Genomic DNA, 18015 nt, shown 5'->3' with positions numbered 1-18015 from the left:
CTAAAAAAGTAAAAAAAAAAATCACAGTGATTCAATCATGCATATATGTGTCTTAAGGAAGTAAAAAAAAAATCTTAGTAATTCAATCAGGCATATATGTGTTCGAAGGATATAAAAAAATTTCATAGTGACTTAATCATGCATATATGTGTCTAACGTTGTCAAAAAAATGTCATAGTAACATAATCAGGCATATATCTCTTCTAAGGCTATCAAAAAAATTTTATAGTGATTTAATCATGCATATATGTGTCTAAGGTTGTCAAAAAAAATCACGGTGATTAAATCGAGCATATATGTGTTATAAGGCTGTCAAAAAAATTCATAGAGATTCAATCGTGCATATATGTGTTCTAAGGCTGTCAAAAATTTTTTATAGAGATTCAATCATGCATATATGTGTTCTAAGGTTGTCAAAAAAAATGATAGTGATTCAATCATGCATATATGTGTTCTAATACTGTGAAAACAATTTCAAAGTGATTCAATCATGCATATATGAGTTCTAAGACTATCTCGCCCACTGGGGTAACCTAGGGGTTAAAAGGGCTTGTTGCATAAGCTAAATGCAATCGTGATTCCTACGAAAGTGAGTTAAGTAATAATTTAAATTTTCACTTTATTTTGGTTAGTCCGAGTTTGTATAGTTGGAGTAGTTCATTGCTAGGGTCTAGCAATCATTCTAGCGTGGGCGTATTTGACGAAGCATGAAATACACAGCAAGATAATCAAATATTTATGCATTTAGGCATCAAAAATAGGTTTAGAACCCATATTTAGATGCATTTATATATGATGAGCTACGATTCAAATTTCGTTCGAATTGGACTTAAAACGAGAGAGATATCGCATTTTTAGTGAAACGGGTCAGACCTCAAGGCGATACAAGGTATGTCTTCTTCCCTATTTCTTCTAGTTAAAAATCGATTTGTATGTTTGCCTTATTTTCTATTTGTGTGCGTTTTCATTGAATTAATTCCAGCTTTAGTGTGTAATTGATGCATAGACCAACATCTAGGTCGAGTTTAGCTGATAGGCTTTCTTTGTGTTATTGCCCTGCCACGCTTAGTTAAATCAATTGAGGTATTTGTATTAAACCGGCTAGAATGCTTTTAGTCGGTGATTGCTTAGTAGTCCTAATCCTTTGGGTTGTTTGTGTTTTGTAGTTTACTGCATGCTTGGAGATTTAGTAGTTGTTTTGAATTATATACTTAGTACAATTTAGGTCTGCAAACATTGCGGCCATTTTGAAGTAGTAAGGGCTATATGGTAGTGCATTCTGCTATAATGCCAAGATTGATAACAAGAGGAGTTCAATTTAATGTGTTGTGTGCTTTAGTTCTGGGTTTATAAGTTTTAAATTCATATACATTGCTGTAGTTTACTGGTATGTGATTTAGATTCTTAGTTTTAGTCTCTTCTAATCAAAAAGCATAAAAAAGGGGGTTAACGAGTAATAATGCATAGTCAATTTGTAGTTTAGCCTTAGGCACATTGGGGATGTTCTGTTTCCGCAGCATACTATCATGAGATCACTTCCTCAATGGTGGTTCGATTCAGTAGCAATGTTAGGTAAATTGCCGAGTTGTGTTTATAGAGTAGATTGGCTATTTTGCTTAAGCATTCATTGGTATAGTTATTCTCTATGCTATTTTCATATTGTGTATTCAGTATATGAGTGTAGAGTAGTCATTAAATTTACAACTCCAGTAGGTAAAACTACTGATGTGTTAGTAAACATTGAATTGATAGCTTAGATGTTTTAGATCAGATTCTATCATGATGTTGTTCTATTAATAGTTTAGTTTCTTGAAAAGCAAAAGTCGGCTAGAGTCACTCTAGCCGGTTGTATATATTTTTTTTAGTAGGTGAGTTCGTGTTAGTATTGTGCTCTAGCGTGTTCTTGTTTTCAAGTGCTCAACTGCCAGTTGAGTTAGAGGGTTGTTAGATTAGGTTAAGAATGTGTAAGCATCTTGCGGCATCATCACAACCCAATTTATTCATTGATTGAGCTATCATTGCCTAAAATTGATTAGGGTTCTAATTCTAACTAGAGGGATGGCTTAAGAGAAGAGCCTAGTCATCTAGAGTTGTGATTTTCCGTACGTGGTCTGTGTCTTCGGTATAAAGCTGAATGTTTTCATGTGTTAATGTCGCTATTTGCTTCGTAGGGATTGTGTTCTAGTAGTTTTAGCCCCTGCTAGTTTAGGTTTTCTCGATAGATCTGTCCTCATTTTGTCACTGAATTTGTGACACTTATATCTGAAGTTCCCAAACTGATATTCATGATCTGAAAGTTGCGTTGGATTTGTGATCATGTCAGAAATCCAATAGACCCAAGATCAGTTCAATCGGACTCCAGTAGAGTAATCCACTATTCAGTTTCTAGAAGTCTATCCAAAATTAGAGTTTAGGGTTGTGCAAGGGCATAGTTGTCTTTTTCTAGTTTACGTAGTGATTCTAACTTCGAGCATTCATAGTTCATGGAGTTTCGGGTATTAATCTAGAGTTGTTTGCAGTGTTAGAATAATTAGTTTAGGGAATTAGCACGGATAAATTTTTGTTTTTCGTACAAATTAGAGTATTAGCTAATTTAGTCTTAACAAGACCTAGTTGCTTTTAAAATCACCGAGTTGGTTTAACTAACTTTGTGTTTGTATTTTGCAGGTGATACCAAGCTGCAGCTCTTTGCATATTTTGTAACACTCTGGATTCACCTCGTTGTTTCTCATTTTCATAACTTGTTCAATTTAATTTTCATTGTATTATTCTCTGTAATTGAACAAGTTTGATATCAATAAAGGGTAACTGTTTGATTTAATTCGAGTGCATCATGTTCCCTGTGGATCGATCTGAACTCACCACAAAAGTGGAAATTCGGTTATTATTAATTAATTAGTGATTTTTCAAACAATTTCAATGATAAAATAATGTTTTAAAATAACACTTACAAAAAAATCCAATCACATATGCTAAATGCAACTGTGATTTTTACGAAAGTGAGTTAAGCATTTTTACTTTAGTTCTTGCATTTTTAGAATAGAGCTTTTATGTTCTTTTGTAGCCTAGAGTAGTGTTTGCTCGAGGACTAGCAAAAAATAAGCATGGAGGAATTTGATAATTGATGAGAATGCATTCATTCTTAATACATAAAATCATGCATTTAAGCATAGTTTGAATTTCGTGTGATTCAAAGTTAAAATAAAAAAGTTACGACCATTTTATAATTTTAGAGTGAATCCCAAGGCAATTCGGACCTTGATCGAGTTCAGAACACATTAATTGGATCTTGAATCCAATTTTAATTTGTCCAGCAAACATTTTTAACCAAATTCATTTCAAAGTTTTAGAAAAATCAATTTTGAAAATGGCGCCAAGCAACCCTTTTCATTTTAAAATTTTGTAAATCAATTTTGATAATTTTTTAAAAAAACTCTTATAAATATCACACAAGGGTTGATGTGAGGGGCATCTTTAGCTCCATTCAAGCCTACTCTCCCCTTTCTTCTTCACCCCTTCTTGAATTTCTAAACTCTCCCACATGTTTCTTTTCCCTCTTCTTTCTCTTCTTTCTCCAATGCTTCTTCTTCTTCTTTCAATTTCTCATCAAGCAAGAGAGACCAGCAAGGAAGCCAACTTGGAGGAGGGCTGGACATACTTGAAAACACCCTAATTTTTTCAAAAAATCCCTTTTTGCCCCTGACCCCCATCTTATGAATAATTGGGTCAACTTCTGATCAATTTCCATTCATTTCTCAGATTCACTGGTTGAAGATCCAAAATTCAAATTCAATTTTCATATCTGACCCAATCTCGGATCCAAATCTGATATCCATATCCAATTCTGAGCCCAGATCTTTTATTTTTCAAAAATTCAAAAAAAAAAATCAATTTTCTATATTTTCTCAGATATTTTATCTGGATCCAATCTCAATTCAAGATCCAAACTCAATATTCTCTTAAAATCTTAGATCCATACCCATTTTGAAACCCAATTACTGAAATTTAACCACGTATTTTCACAAAATCTTTTATAAAAACCTCAATTTTCAAAACAAATATTTTATAAAAACTTCTAAAAACCCTGTCTAGACTCCATATCCTTTAAAGTCCCTCTTAAAATCTCTTATAAAGTTAGGTTTTTCTTTCAAAAATGCAAAAGAAAACTTTTATAAATATCTTCATCTCCTTTTTGAAAAAAACTTTATAAGTAGAACCATCGTTTTGAAAAACCCCTTTTCAAAAACTGCCTTTCTGAAATTTCTTGGAAGTAGAGGGACCTCTTTTGAAAAACTCCCCAACGGCCTTTTGTTATAAGAAGAGCCGCAGGGGAGGTCTCTGATCCATCCGTTCTCACCCCTCCACTTGCCTCTGATCGCTTTTCACTCCTCCCATCGCCTTCTTCCTCCCTCTCGATCCCTCTCCTTCTTTTTCCCCCTTTCTCTGATTTCTCCCTCTTGTTTAGTGAAGAAAATTGATCCATCTGGAGTGCATACAAAGGAGACATCATCTTCTTTCCATCGCTTACCTAGGAAGCATCACCACCCGATCGATTAAACCCAACATATAGAGGGATCAACTCTTTGATCCCAATCTCTGTCAATCCAAGTAAAGGAGGTGGATCCAGTATCAACATACGAGTGGAGGCTCCTTCTCTACCGAATTCCCTGTAAGATTTTTCTCATCTAATTCTCCTTCTTTCCCATTTTATGTTTCCTTTCACGAATCATTTTTTTCTTCACTGTCTAAAAGCAAGCATCGTGGTAGTGTCGATCTGTATATAGCAGCATCAGCCTACACATGTGCAATATTACTGGAATGATTTCATTCCAACATTTTTTTTTTTATAATCTCTTTTGTTTACGTAAATTGAATATATGTTCATTCGGTACTCCCCTTCATCCTTATCTCATTTAGCAATCTTTAAATTTCTATTTATTTTGTAAATCCATTTTTGATTCATTGCTAATTCTGCTACATCTTATTGCAATCGTGTTATTTTGTTATTTGCTTTGTTCTTTTGCTGATTCTCGTTTGATTTCCCCTTTCTTTTTTTTATAATTTTCATGGTAGATGTTCCTACTCGACTGTAGCATAAGCATATACCTTCATTTTTGCAGTCTCAATGTGAGCATATGTTTATGCTCTGCTATAGCATAAACATATGCTTTCATCCCTTGAATTTTCATTACAACACTCGTTCATGCTTTTCTATAGCATGAAAGGGTGTTTTTGTTTCCCTGAACCCCATCTTAGCGTATGTCTAGGCTCCAAGGTTGCATAAACAGGTGCTCACGTCCCATAGCTCCCTTGTTGCACATCTGCATTTGCATTCCATTATTACATCCATTTGGATTTCTTTTCACCTCATTTGCACTAATTGATCTCCTATGTGGAATATTCACGATTGAAAGTTGTTTGACCCCATTTGCTGAGCATCTGCTGATCTCATAGTGTGAAGAGACACATGATTGAATCGCATTCAAACTTCATTTGTTGAATGCCATGTCGCCAGTAACTTTGACATTTGGAGGGGATTTACAGTTAATTCATGAGTAAGTTTTAAGATTTGTCTTGAAAAAGAATGATATAATCAAATATATACTTTAGTATGTAATTTAGGTGGGAGCATAAATTGTGGGAAAGTATATTCAAAGTTTAGAGATATCATATACCAGAATCTTCCTATATATGGTAACGAGTTCGTGCAGTCATGGGTTCTCTATTATAGATGTCACATAAGTCAGCGACTGCAGATGAGTTGGGCCCTTCTGTCAAAGCAATCCAGATAGAGGTTTTGTTTTTGAATCTCAATTTCAGCACTTCATTGACACCGAACTCTGGTGGCTAATCTTTCACTAAATAGGAGCAAGGCATGGTGGGTGATCTTCCACATGATTTCTTTAAACATTGCGGAAGTTGAAATGAGCAAGGTTTTACTATTCAAAATGTCAAAGTATTTTATGATGTGGGAAATTCAATCAAGAGGGAGTCAACTGCTACTATTTAAAAGCGAGTTTGTTGGATACTCACAGAATTTCATGGTGCCCATACTTCATTATATATATATATATATATATATATATATATATATATATATATATATATATATATATATATATATATATATATATATATATATATATATAGGTTTCACCATATCAAATTAAGTTCATAGCTTAGTGCGTAGCAAATAAGTGTGATTAGCTTATGCACACCATCTCATTTTACAACAATCATCCCTTATCTTCTGCGCCTACATGTTGCATCTATCATTTGTGCAATTCACACAACATCCTGCAATATCCATCTCCATTCCCATGCACCTTCACTTTCTCTATGTTTTGGCTCCTCTTTTGTTTGTTTCTTCTGAATTCCATCATTTCTGTTTGATTTGCTATGAATTGTTTGTTTGAATGTGAATTCCTGTTTTGATTCGCTTTCATTTACTGTAAACTTTATTATGAAAATGTTAATATTGCCACTGCAAATATAGATAACACATCATTCGCTGTTACATTGCTGCCATAACTTCACTCAGCACATCACTTCACTTCATTCCCCACCATGTCTGTACACCATCTGTATAATGCCATCTCCAATACAACACTTCATTGTCTCACTATTGCCCTGCACTTTCACGCACAACACCTGTGTCCTTGTACAATCCACCTCCATGCCACAACACAACATTTTCCTCTTCACTATTCGCTATACAACATCCTACCTAGCACCTTCTGCTCAGCATATCAGACTTAGTTTTTGTATCACTGCATCTTCACTTGTTGCCCATCACCTTGCTGCAACTAATTGTCTCTGCACCATCACCCACATCAACCTCCAGCACACAACACCCTGTACTTCATGCCCAACTGCACTTATACTGCTATGCACCTCACTACACTCTTGTTGCACCTCACATCCCTGCACTATTTCTGCACACCATCTATTGGAGTTCATGGTTTTTGCTAATGCAAAACCAAAAAATGGAGATCTGCAACCTCTTGTTACCTATCACAATGTCCACCAAAGCATGAATTCTTCTACTTTTTTATATAAGAGGAGCCCAACTAGAGAAAAACCCACCATTGTCATATTTGTTGTTTTTCAGTATTTGCAGTCAGTGAATGGATGAAAGCCTGTGAAGATGAGTCTTCCTAGTATACCAACTAAGTTGTTGGGTATATCTCTGTAGCTTCTTTCCTTTTCTAGTGAAAATAATTAGTAGGAAATGGAGCGCCAGAAATCCATTTCCTTGAAGACAAGGCCCTTGTTTGTTTTGTCATTCACCTTATCATCTTCTTTTCTCTGTTGTTTGCTTTTCTGGGTATACATTGAGTGCCACCCCTTTATTATACCAACTGCTGCACTTTCACACCCAATATCTGCATATCTTACGAAACACTCATCTCCACCTGCAGCATATGCATCTACTGAAACACTTCATTGGCAGCACCACTTACACCTCTTCCCAGCATTCTCATGTCTTCATATCACTTCACCTAACTATCAACTACATGAATACCTATACGTTGCTACATTTCTATCACCATTTGCATACATACTTCTCATTAGGCATATACATATTCTCATTAGCTAAATGCATCGCATATGCATCCCAATTAGCTGAGTGCATTAAATATGCATTCTAACATATGTTTTCTCATTAACATAATACATTGTATATGCATTTCCACATCTATTGCCTCATCAACATAATGTATTACATATGCATTTTCATATAAATTTTCTCATTAGCACTTAGGCATAACATATGCATTCTTTATTGGAATATGTATAATCATGTGCACTTTTGTTTTTTTCAACATAGTGTTTTCCATTCTCTTCTATATCTTGCATTTTGCTTTGTGCTAACTCGTTTTTGCAGGGATGGCATGGAAAACTTAGACTTCCTTTCCTAGATTAGGGATTTTGATATTTTCAATTTCAATTCAAGACTAATAATTAGATATTAATGAGAATTTTTACTTTTCAGTTTAGAATAGAATGCATGAGCATATAATTCACATAATTATTTGCGACATCTTATTTTATTTTTATTTCAAAACTTCACAATGGTGGAACACGAATGACACGTGTACCTTTCTAATAAGAGGTAAATAATTCTAAGTAAATGATTCACATTTATGACCATAGTCAAAATGTGAACAATACTTAGGATTTTATCTTTTATGAAATAACATTTGACCTCCACTTAGGTCTCTTTTGAAAATCATCATATTTTTCTAAAATATTCTTTTCTTCCTTTATCAAAATTTAATATATGAATAAACTTAAAATATATATTTGTGGCCATAGTCATGCATATATTAAAAGTTAATTTCATTTTAAATCCTATAAAGGCCCAAAATCTATTTTATTCTTTATTAGAATTTAAATAAAGATTATATTTTAATATGTTTGTGACCATAGTCATGAATGTATTATGATTTAATCTTATTTCAATTCTATTAAAGAATAAAATATGCTTTTAAATTCTAATCTTTAAATTCTTTTAAAACATTTATTATTTAGGATAGAATTGCATTCTTTTTTCAAATTATTTCAAATCATCTTCCAAATTCCAAGTGATTTTTGAAATAAACTTTCAAAAACATAGTTTTCATTTCTAAATTCAAAAATCATTCTTTTAATTCTTTATTTACAAATTCAAATTTATCATTTATTTTCAATTCCATTCAGTTTTAAGTCTCATATTTCAAAATTCCAATTTTCAATTCTTATTTTTTAATTTCATCTTTCTGAATTTCATATTTTAAATTTTATTCAAAGTCATTATTTCTATTTTTGAATTCTATTTCAAATCCTGAGTTTTAATTCAACTTTAAATCAAAGTTTTGAAATTCATTTTGAGATCCCAAATCGAGTTTTGAGATTTACTTTGAAATTCAATCCAAGTTTCAAATTCCCTTCTAATTTCAAATTTCAAATTTCAAGTTTGAATTCAAATTTTATTCTCAAATTCAAAATCCACAGTTTATTCCAAACTTTGAATTTCTAAATTCATTCTTATATTTCAGTTTCAACTTCAATTTCAAGTTCTAACTTTAATTTCAAGTTTCAATTTCTAAATTCAATTTTAAATTCCAATTTGAATCCAATTTCCATTCTAAACTTTAAACTTCAAACTCCAAATTCAATTTTGAGTTCCAGTTTCAAAATTTAACCTTTTCCAACTTCATTCTTTTCCAAAATCTATCTTCCTTTTAATTCAAAGTTTCAATTTCAGAAACTCTTAAAATCTCAATTCTATTTCAACCTTTGATTTCAGTTGCAGTTGTGACTTTCAAATTTCAAAATTTCCTTTTCAAAATCTCAAGTTCACTTCAAATTCCAAGTGTAGATTCAAATCTCAAGTCTTTCAAATCAAGTTCAATTTTTGAATCACTTCTTCAAAGATATTTTTCAAACTTATTTCAAAGTCACTTGAAAAAATCCAAAATTTCTGAAGCACTTCTCAAAAGCATACATCTTTGCATTTTTATAGCACAAGCATGACTCTATGTGCATTTAGGACTTTAGAATAATCATTTAGACAAATTTAGGCAAAGCAAAAGGTATTGATTCAATCCTTAGTTCAATTACCCCTGGTAAAGGTGCCAGGAACGGTTGAGCCTCGTACCAACGAGCGAATCCCGTCTCTCCATTTTTCCTACAAAATTTTAGAAAACGGAGGTAAGTAATTTTTCAAATCTTTTTCAAATAAAGGTCAAGTGAGACCTTGCAAAAGAGTTTCTTTTTTTCTCTTCTCTCTTCTTTCTTTCTTTTTCCCCTTCAAAAAGGGAAAAAGGGTAGAAAGGAAAAGAAAAGGAAAGAGAGAAAAAGAAAAGAAAAATTGCGATGATCACAATACTCCATTAGTTGAAGATCATTCTTCTATACCCACAATCGGCATATTTTCAAGAAATTGGTGAATCTTCCTTTACCTCTCTCTTTTTTTATCTATATAAGGAATTGCATGGATTTGTATTTGTAAGTTTCTTTTGATTTTGAATTTTTTTAGTTGATTTCATAATTCTGTAATTTTAATTTTTTTTCATCATTTTTATTGATTGAATTTTGATCTAGAATCAAAGAAGATCAATCGAATTATTGAATTTGCCTCTTGAATAAATCCAATAGCTGATTGATGATCTTGATTTAGATCCATTGTGTTTTCTTAATTCAATTTCAATTTCTGTTTTCTAATTGTGTTAGATTATATTAGAGTAGATTCAATCAATGGACCTATATCTAATCTGAAGTTTTTTTCTTTTTGTTCTTAAGAAAATCCAAAAACAATATGGGGATCTATGCTTGATTGAACTCAATTTAATTAGAGTATTAGATCAATCCATCTCATAGTTTAGATTCAATTCTTATATTTAAATTTTAGCAAGTTTATTGTTGTTTCTTTGATTCAATTTTGTAATTACATTAGTTAAATATTAGATTAGTTGTTAGAGTTTGGATTAATTCACTCTTTGATTCAATCTAATGAATCAAAGAGGAAAAGATCAATAACTCTTAATTTTTGTTTTAATTTAATTTTTTATCAGATTTTGTTTTCTAAAGAAATGGAGATTTCAGAATCCAAATTATGATTCGTAAATTAGATTTGATTTGTGTTTGAGTCTATTTGCTCTCTACAAAAATTAAGCATGACCGAATTCTGATTGAGACACTGTTTTGAGTTTTTTCGGACCGTATATTCTGGCATCTCTATTTTTTGCAACTTTTATTTCCTGTATTTTTTTTGTTTTTGTTTTCAATATATATGGAGCTTCCAAACTCCAAATCCAAATCCGTAAAATAGATTGGATTCATGAATAAATCTAATTTTTGCTGTAAATTTTTTTATTTATTTTTAATTTTTTTTGCTAAACTAAATCTGTTAAATACCAAAAGTTATCAGAAATTTTGACATTAATTTCTAGAGTTTTGAAGTTGTTGTTCATTCATTAATAAATCAAGTTATACATTAAATTTTATAATTGTGTAAATTTAATTCTCTTCATTCATGTCTTGAGAACATATTTAAAAATTTTGAGAAGGATTTGAATTCAATTGCTATCTAATTCTGTCAAATTATAGAAACATGTTCTGACAGAAAATTCTGTAATAGCTAGTGGCAGAATTATAATTTTGTGTAGTAATTCAAATTAGTGTAGATTTTGCATTTTATTTGTTTTTATTATTGTTTTTGTAGGAGATGACACCATTTGCTGATTTCACATTATTAAAGTGCAGTGGATTTGAAGTTAAAATGAAGAAGTTAAGGCGAAGAAGCTCCATTTTTTGTTTTTGTTTTTACATTTTCAATTCCTAGTTAATTAGAGCCTTTTTGGCCATATTTAAGCTTTGTAATTAATTTCAATTTCAGCATTATTTGGGTCTATAATAATCCTTTAATTCTCATTTTGTAATTACTTTTAATTAGTTTAAATTTTCTTTTTAAGGCAATAAACAAATTTTCTTTGAGTGGAATACGAAATTTTATCAACTCGTTCCTCGAGTTCGATGCCGGTTTTCACTACTTGTAAGAGTTGAATTTTTAAAATTTGGTGACCAACTTTCATAAATACTTTTCATCAAAATATCCTTTTAAAAATGCATTGATAAAGGGAACACTAGAGTACCAGTCTTGATCATTTCTGATGGTGACCCTTGTTTAACTTCTCAGTTTTGGGGACAATTAAATTAAGCCTTGGGTACAAAGTTGAAGTTTAGTATGATGTTTCATCCCTAAACTAATGGGTAGTTAGAGTAGACCATACAAACTCTAGAGGACATGCTACGGGTTTGTATGCTAAATTAGAAAGGTGATTGGTATACACATACGATACTCGCTAAGTTTACATACAATAATAGTTATCATGCTTGTGTTGGAATGGCTTCGTATGAGACTTTGTACAGAAGACCTTGTCGATCATTAGTTTATTGGGATAAAGTGGGCCATTGATTGATAGACTCACTGATGATACTACATCACTACACTCACAAAGTGTAGATGATCCAAGAGAGACTGCATACAGCTCAGAGCAGGTAGAAGAGTAATGCAGATCAATGGTATAGAGTACTCGTATTCACAGTAGGAGATATGGTGTTTGTCAAGGTATCTCCAACCAAGAGCATTTTTTGATTTGCGAAGAAAGGAAAATTAAGTCCTAGATACGTCGGATCTTTTAAAATCTTAGAGTTGATTGGTGAAACGACATACTATGTAACACTACCTCCTCAATATAGGCAAATGCATAATGTCTTTCATGTCTCTATGTTGAGGAGATATGTCTGTGATATGTCACACATCATTTAGTATAAGGACGTGAACATTTGAGAGGACCTGACCATAGAGGAAAACCTATGAAAATCGTAGATCAAAGAGACCAGGTGTTGAGATCAAAGATCATTTCTCTTGTCAAAGTACATTGGCAACATCATTACATTAAGGAATATACATGAAAACTGTAATCCAGCATGCAAGAAAAGTATCCCAACTTATTCGTATAGTCCTTGTGATTGTAATTTTGATGACAAAATTCTTTGAAGAGGAGTAGGACGTAATACTCGCAAAATTTCAAGAAATTTTAAATAGATAAAAAGAAAGAAATTTTCATAATTATTCTGCCATTTAATTTAATTTATTATAAATAACTATTTTTGGGGATAATTGATTAGCAATTATGTGTTCGTAATAGTTAATTCATGAATTAAGTATTTAGAGAGCATAAATTTAAATTATTCGACTACGAGATTTGTTCGAAAGAGGTATTTGGATCTGGATCTTAGTGAGAATATGATGAAGACCCACTTATAAAATCCTAAATTTTTGGAATTTACCTGTTCAGAATTGATCTACTCTAAAAAATTTAAATATTTAGCTAGTCATTGACTTTTGTGATTATTTGGAAAATTAAATTGATTATTTCAAAGGAATTCTAATTAATTAGGTAAATTAACTATAAATTATTATTGATGATAAAATTAGATTTTTATGAGGTTTAAAATACTATATGGGTTTGGATCTTGGTTTTGGATCCGCTTTGGCAGACCCAATCCAAACTAAATCCCAATATAGATTTTAGATCCATGTTTGAACCTATGAATCAATCAATGTGTCTGGATCCACAATCCAAATGGATCCCATCACCCATCAAATCAACTATAAATCCCCAAAACTCCCCTCACATCACATCCAATCCACTTTCCAAGTCTCTCACCCATCACATCCCAACCTCTCTCCCAAAATCCCTCACCTATCCCAAAGCCTCACTCACTCCCATGCATATACCCCCCTCTCTCTCCTATAAATACCCCCTCAAGCTTTCATGCATAACACACTCCCTCTCTTCCTCTCTCACTCACGTACTCACCTCTCTCTCTCTCTCAAATGCAGTGTTATGGTGGGGTGAAGGCAACTTCACCATCAGCTGCCATTCACCACCACCAGCTGCCACTCACCCCTCTACTGTAACCCTTGCTCACTGAAACCCTGCTTAATTGGGCCAAGCAACCTGCAGTCTCTCCCACCCTCTGTGTTCTGCCAAAAAATGAGTTGATCCCCTTTTGCTCTGCTATCGTGCGGGAGGTGGTGCAGGACCACCCCCACATTAGTGCTTGTAAGTATGCATTATCACTGAGTATCTATCATGCAGCCAATCCGCACCACAACCACCACCTTTCCCCCTGCACCTCCTTGAATCAGACCAACTAACGCTTGGCTTGCATGAGCCACCCTGCACCACCCACCTTCTCCTTCTTTCCCTCTTCTAGCCCCTCCCTGCTCTTCCCTTTTTTCGGTCGGCAGGCAAGGGTGACCCCCTGCTTTCCAGAGTTTTTTAATCAGCAGGTAGGGGTGACACCCCTACCTCCTGTTTTTCTGATAAGCAAGGGCAATGCCTCTGCCTCCTCCTTTGGTTTTTGGATAGGTAGGGGCAACACCCCTACCGCTTTCCATTTTTCGACAGGCAGGGGTGACACCCCTGCCTCTTTCTATTTTTCGGTAGGCAGGGGTGCCGCCCCTGCCTCCACCCCTCTCCTCTCGTGGCTAGTTGGGCCCAATCGAGCTCGGTTGACCCCAGACCCCTACGACACGAATGTGATACCAAAAGCATGCTTTTAAAATGATTTCCTTTGATTATATTTGCGCAATACAACAAAATAGCCTTTAGTGCACCCCTTTGATGCAACATATTCCATGTGTGCCCCAAGGCGCCAACCACTTATCATCTACGCCTAGAAATGTTAGCAAAGTTGACATTCTCCAAGGTAGGAGAAAGTTGCACAAAAGACAAAGAAGGGACGATGTTAAAACTTGCAAATAAACATATATATATATATATATATATATATATATATATATATATATATATATATATTATGCACGCTTTTAACTCAAGGACGAAGTTTTGTGATCCTTATCCTTTTTTTCCTTTATGTCATTTACCTTGCTGCCACATTTTTACGTGTAGAGGCTTCTGCTTACGCATTTATTTAGTTCGTTATGTGGTTTCATATATCGAGCATTGTTTTATGTCATTTACTTTGTTGTCATGCTTTTATGTGCATCAGCTTCTATTTACGCATTTATTTAGCTCGATGTGCGGTTTTGCACATTGAGCCTTGCTTTATGTCATTTACTTTGTCGACGCACTATCATATGCACAGGCTACTGCTTATGCATTTATTTGGCCAAGGTACAGTTTCGTACCTCATGCATTGCTTACACATTTATTTAGCTGAGATACAATTTCATACCTCATGCACTACTTATGCATTTATTTAGCTGAGGTACAATTTTATACCTCGTACACTGCTTACGTATTTATTTAGCTGGGGTATGGTTTCGTACCTCATGCACTTACGCATTTACTTTGCTCGACATGTAGTTTTGCACATTGAGTATTGCTTTATACATTGTTATTGTGCTATAATATGCACAAGCCTGTATTATGTAATATATGTATTATACGTACATATATACAACTTTGTAAGGTACACAATCGCGTACTCTTCCCTATTCTGTATCATGCTTGCTCTTTACAAAAGACATAGATTTGGGCATGTGCCCTAAAACTTGAAAGAAAAAGGATTTCTTGCTCAGAATCCAGCATTCAAATATGAGTAGTTTTGAAAAGCAAATTTGAACATTTGATGGTTGCTTAATTGCAACTAAGTTTTTCCCAAACTGACATAATAGGAAGAAGTGTTTACAAACTTTGGTTTAATATCAGATATGACCTTCCCTGGTTGGGAGCATGGGAATGTGATTGGATGGGGTTTCTTTTGAGAAATTTGTACCCCTTAGTATCACTAGACATGCACCGCATGTTGATACTACGATAATTGGATGAGAGATTCATGGTGATCTTGTAGCATATAAATTGCACAATGATATAAAAGTAGTAATCACATAAATAGTAATGATTGCCTTCACAAGCAAGATTCTTGAGAAGACCCAAGCGTGTTAAACTAAACTAAAATGGTTACATTGTTTCTTTTACGAAACATTAGAGTTGGAGTTTTTTTTAGAAACCAATATCCCTCTCATCGTAGCAGTACTATCAGACATGCATGACATGTTAGTACTACAGTGATTGGATGAGAGGTTTATGGTAACCTCAAAGCATGCAAAAAACATATTGTTAAAATCACATAATGGTGATGATCGCCTTCATAGGCAAGCTGGTCAAGCTGGTTTGAAAGACCAGAACATGTAGAATGAGTCTTGAGCTAAAAACAGCTTGACATGCCCATTCACCTATTTGTTTTTATTGAGAGAGAGGATAGGATGATACAAAAACTCTGATAGACAGGTTGTTAACAACCACTCTTCAGACAAATGACTCAGTGTCCCTAGTCATCAGAGTTAGGGGATGAGACTACCAAAAATTATCCTAGGTGGTAGATCACATAGACTTCTGAAAAAGTTGGATGCATCTTTTGCCACGAATGCCTTAGAGGAATCCTCTCTTAATCACCAACTGTCTCCTTAAGAATGAACTCAATTAGTTGTTCGGGGTATACAAAATATATAGCATAACAAACCTCTGAACAATCTCAGTTGTTTCTATGTTTTGCTCCTGCATGTAACCTCAGAACAGCTAATATCAAAACAAAGTTATCATGTTCATTTTTACTTATTTTGACTTGCATATCGCAAAAAGAACAACACATATGTTAGTTTGGTTCTGAATTTTGTTAGCATGTGCATTTTGCTCACTCCTTAGAGACAACTGATAATATTGAAACGATATAGAAATAAGATTTACATACTTATCAAGGTTGTTAAATGCGACGAGGCAAAGCGAGGTGTTGAGCTTGCGCTTCGCCTCTGAGGCGTACGCCTCTCATAACACTGATACTTATTTTTACTTATGTTAAATTGTATATCACGAATGAGACTATGCATGTGTTAGTTTTGTTTTAAATTGTTAAATTTGTACACCTATCAATTTTTTATGAAACTAGCTCGTCTTATGGGTACAGGTGATGATTAGGTTGGTATGGCAAGCGATGACACGATGATGTGATGGTATCAAGATGAGACTCTTTTTATGATGTTTCACTCCTGAAAGCATTCATGTAATTTGGTATAAGAGTTTCTTTGAAATTCTACTTTTTGTATAAACTTTAAATTATTTAAAATCTTGTTTTGAATCTATTGGTTTTTAATGAATATACAGAGTTGCAAATTCATTGTGTAAAGGAAGGCTCACGATAATGCGCCCAAGGTTCGTTGACTTGCTATTTCAAACACCATTTTCTGTTGAATTGCTATTTTAAACTATGAAAAATGATCGATTACAAAGCTTTCAAACTTTTCGTAAAAAGTTACAAGTTCAAGATTTTGGGGTGTTACAACCAGTATCGACTATCCATTCGGTATCAGAGGTTTGAGATGAGTTATCATAGTTAATACCTATTTTCGTGGTGCTTGAACTACTTAGAGAAAGTTCTGTGGCAAGGTTGGAGTGAGTCATTTATTGGAACCATTTTGCAAGGTCCTCAAAGGACATGACATTGGCATTTTCCTTCCTAGGACGTTGATCTTGGTTTTTTTTCCTTTCCTAGTTGGCCCATCAATTCTCAGCATTTTTCTCAGATGTGTTCGAGTTTTTTGCAATAGCTCCACCTTGGTTTATTTCTATTTTTGAATTTTCTAGGTTGGTGTTGCTTTCTTCATGACTAGTGGCATTGGATGCCTTCTTCTCTTCAATGCTGGATTCAACTTTGAAGGCTAGTTTCTCTTGCAGTTGGTCAAGTTGTTTTTCAACTTTCATCACCTTTCGTCTTGTCTCCTCTCTCTGAATGGTGGCACAAACGTTGTTGAAAGAGGGCAATGGAGTGGACATAAGGATTTGACTCCTCAAGGAGTCATAATCTTGTCCTAATCCAACAAGGAGTTTGAATATTTTACTATGCTTAGTTATTTGTCTGATGATCTCTGTATCCGTTGTCGGTGGTTGGTATTAGAGTAACTCGTCCCAAGTAGCTTTAAATGCTCCAAGGTAGACATGAAACAACCTTTTTTCATGACTCACATAAAATAGGTCCTGCTGGAGTTGATAAATGTGAGCCAAGTTATTTTGAGCTCCATATACTTCCTCAAGGTTCTGCCATATTTCTTGTGTCATTTCTATAAAGAGAACACTTTTAGTAATACTTGGTTTCATGGAGTTAAGTAATCAAGACATTACCAGATGGTTTCTTGATTCTTATTCATCGCAGGCAGTGTCTTGACGATCAAGCCTTTTCGTTTTGCTAGTCACATACCTTAGCTTTGATTTGTCGCTCAAAAAGAGGCTGACAGGTTTTGACCAATTGAGGTAATTAGATCTGTTCAACGGAGTGGTCGTTATCTTTAGCGTAGGATTTTGCTCCTGGACCACTATCTTGGTGGCTGGTGGTTGTGCAGTGAGCTGAGTTGTTGTCTCTGACCGATTACTATCTCCCATAGTTGTAGGATGGTGAGAAACGCATACAACAACAATTCGGTAGGAACATGAAAGAAGG

This window comes from Nuphar pumila, chromosome 5, assembly GCF_984573655.1.
Source record: "Nuphar pumila chromosome 5, dmNupPumi1.hap1.1, whole genome shotgun sequence".
In the NCBI taxonomy this organism is placed as follows: Eukaryota; Viridiplantae; Streptophyta; class Magnoliopsida; order Nymphaeales; family Nymphaeaceae; genus Nuphar; species Nuphar pumila.
The sequence above is the reverse complement of the archived record's forward strand: the minus strand, read 5'-3'. Positions refer to the sequence as shown.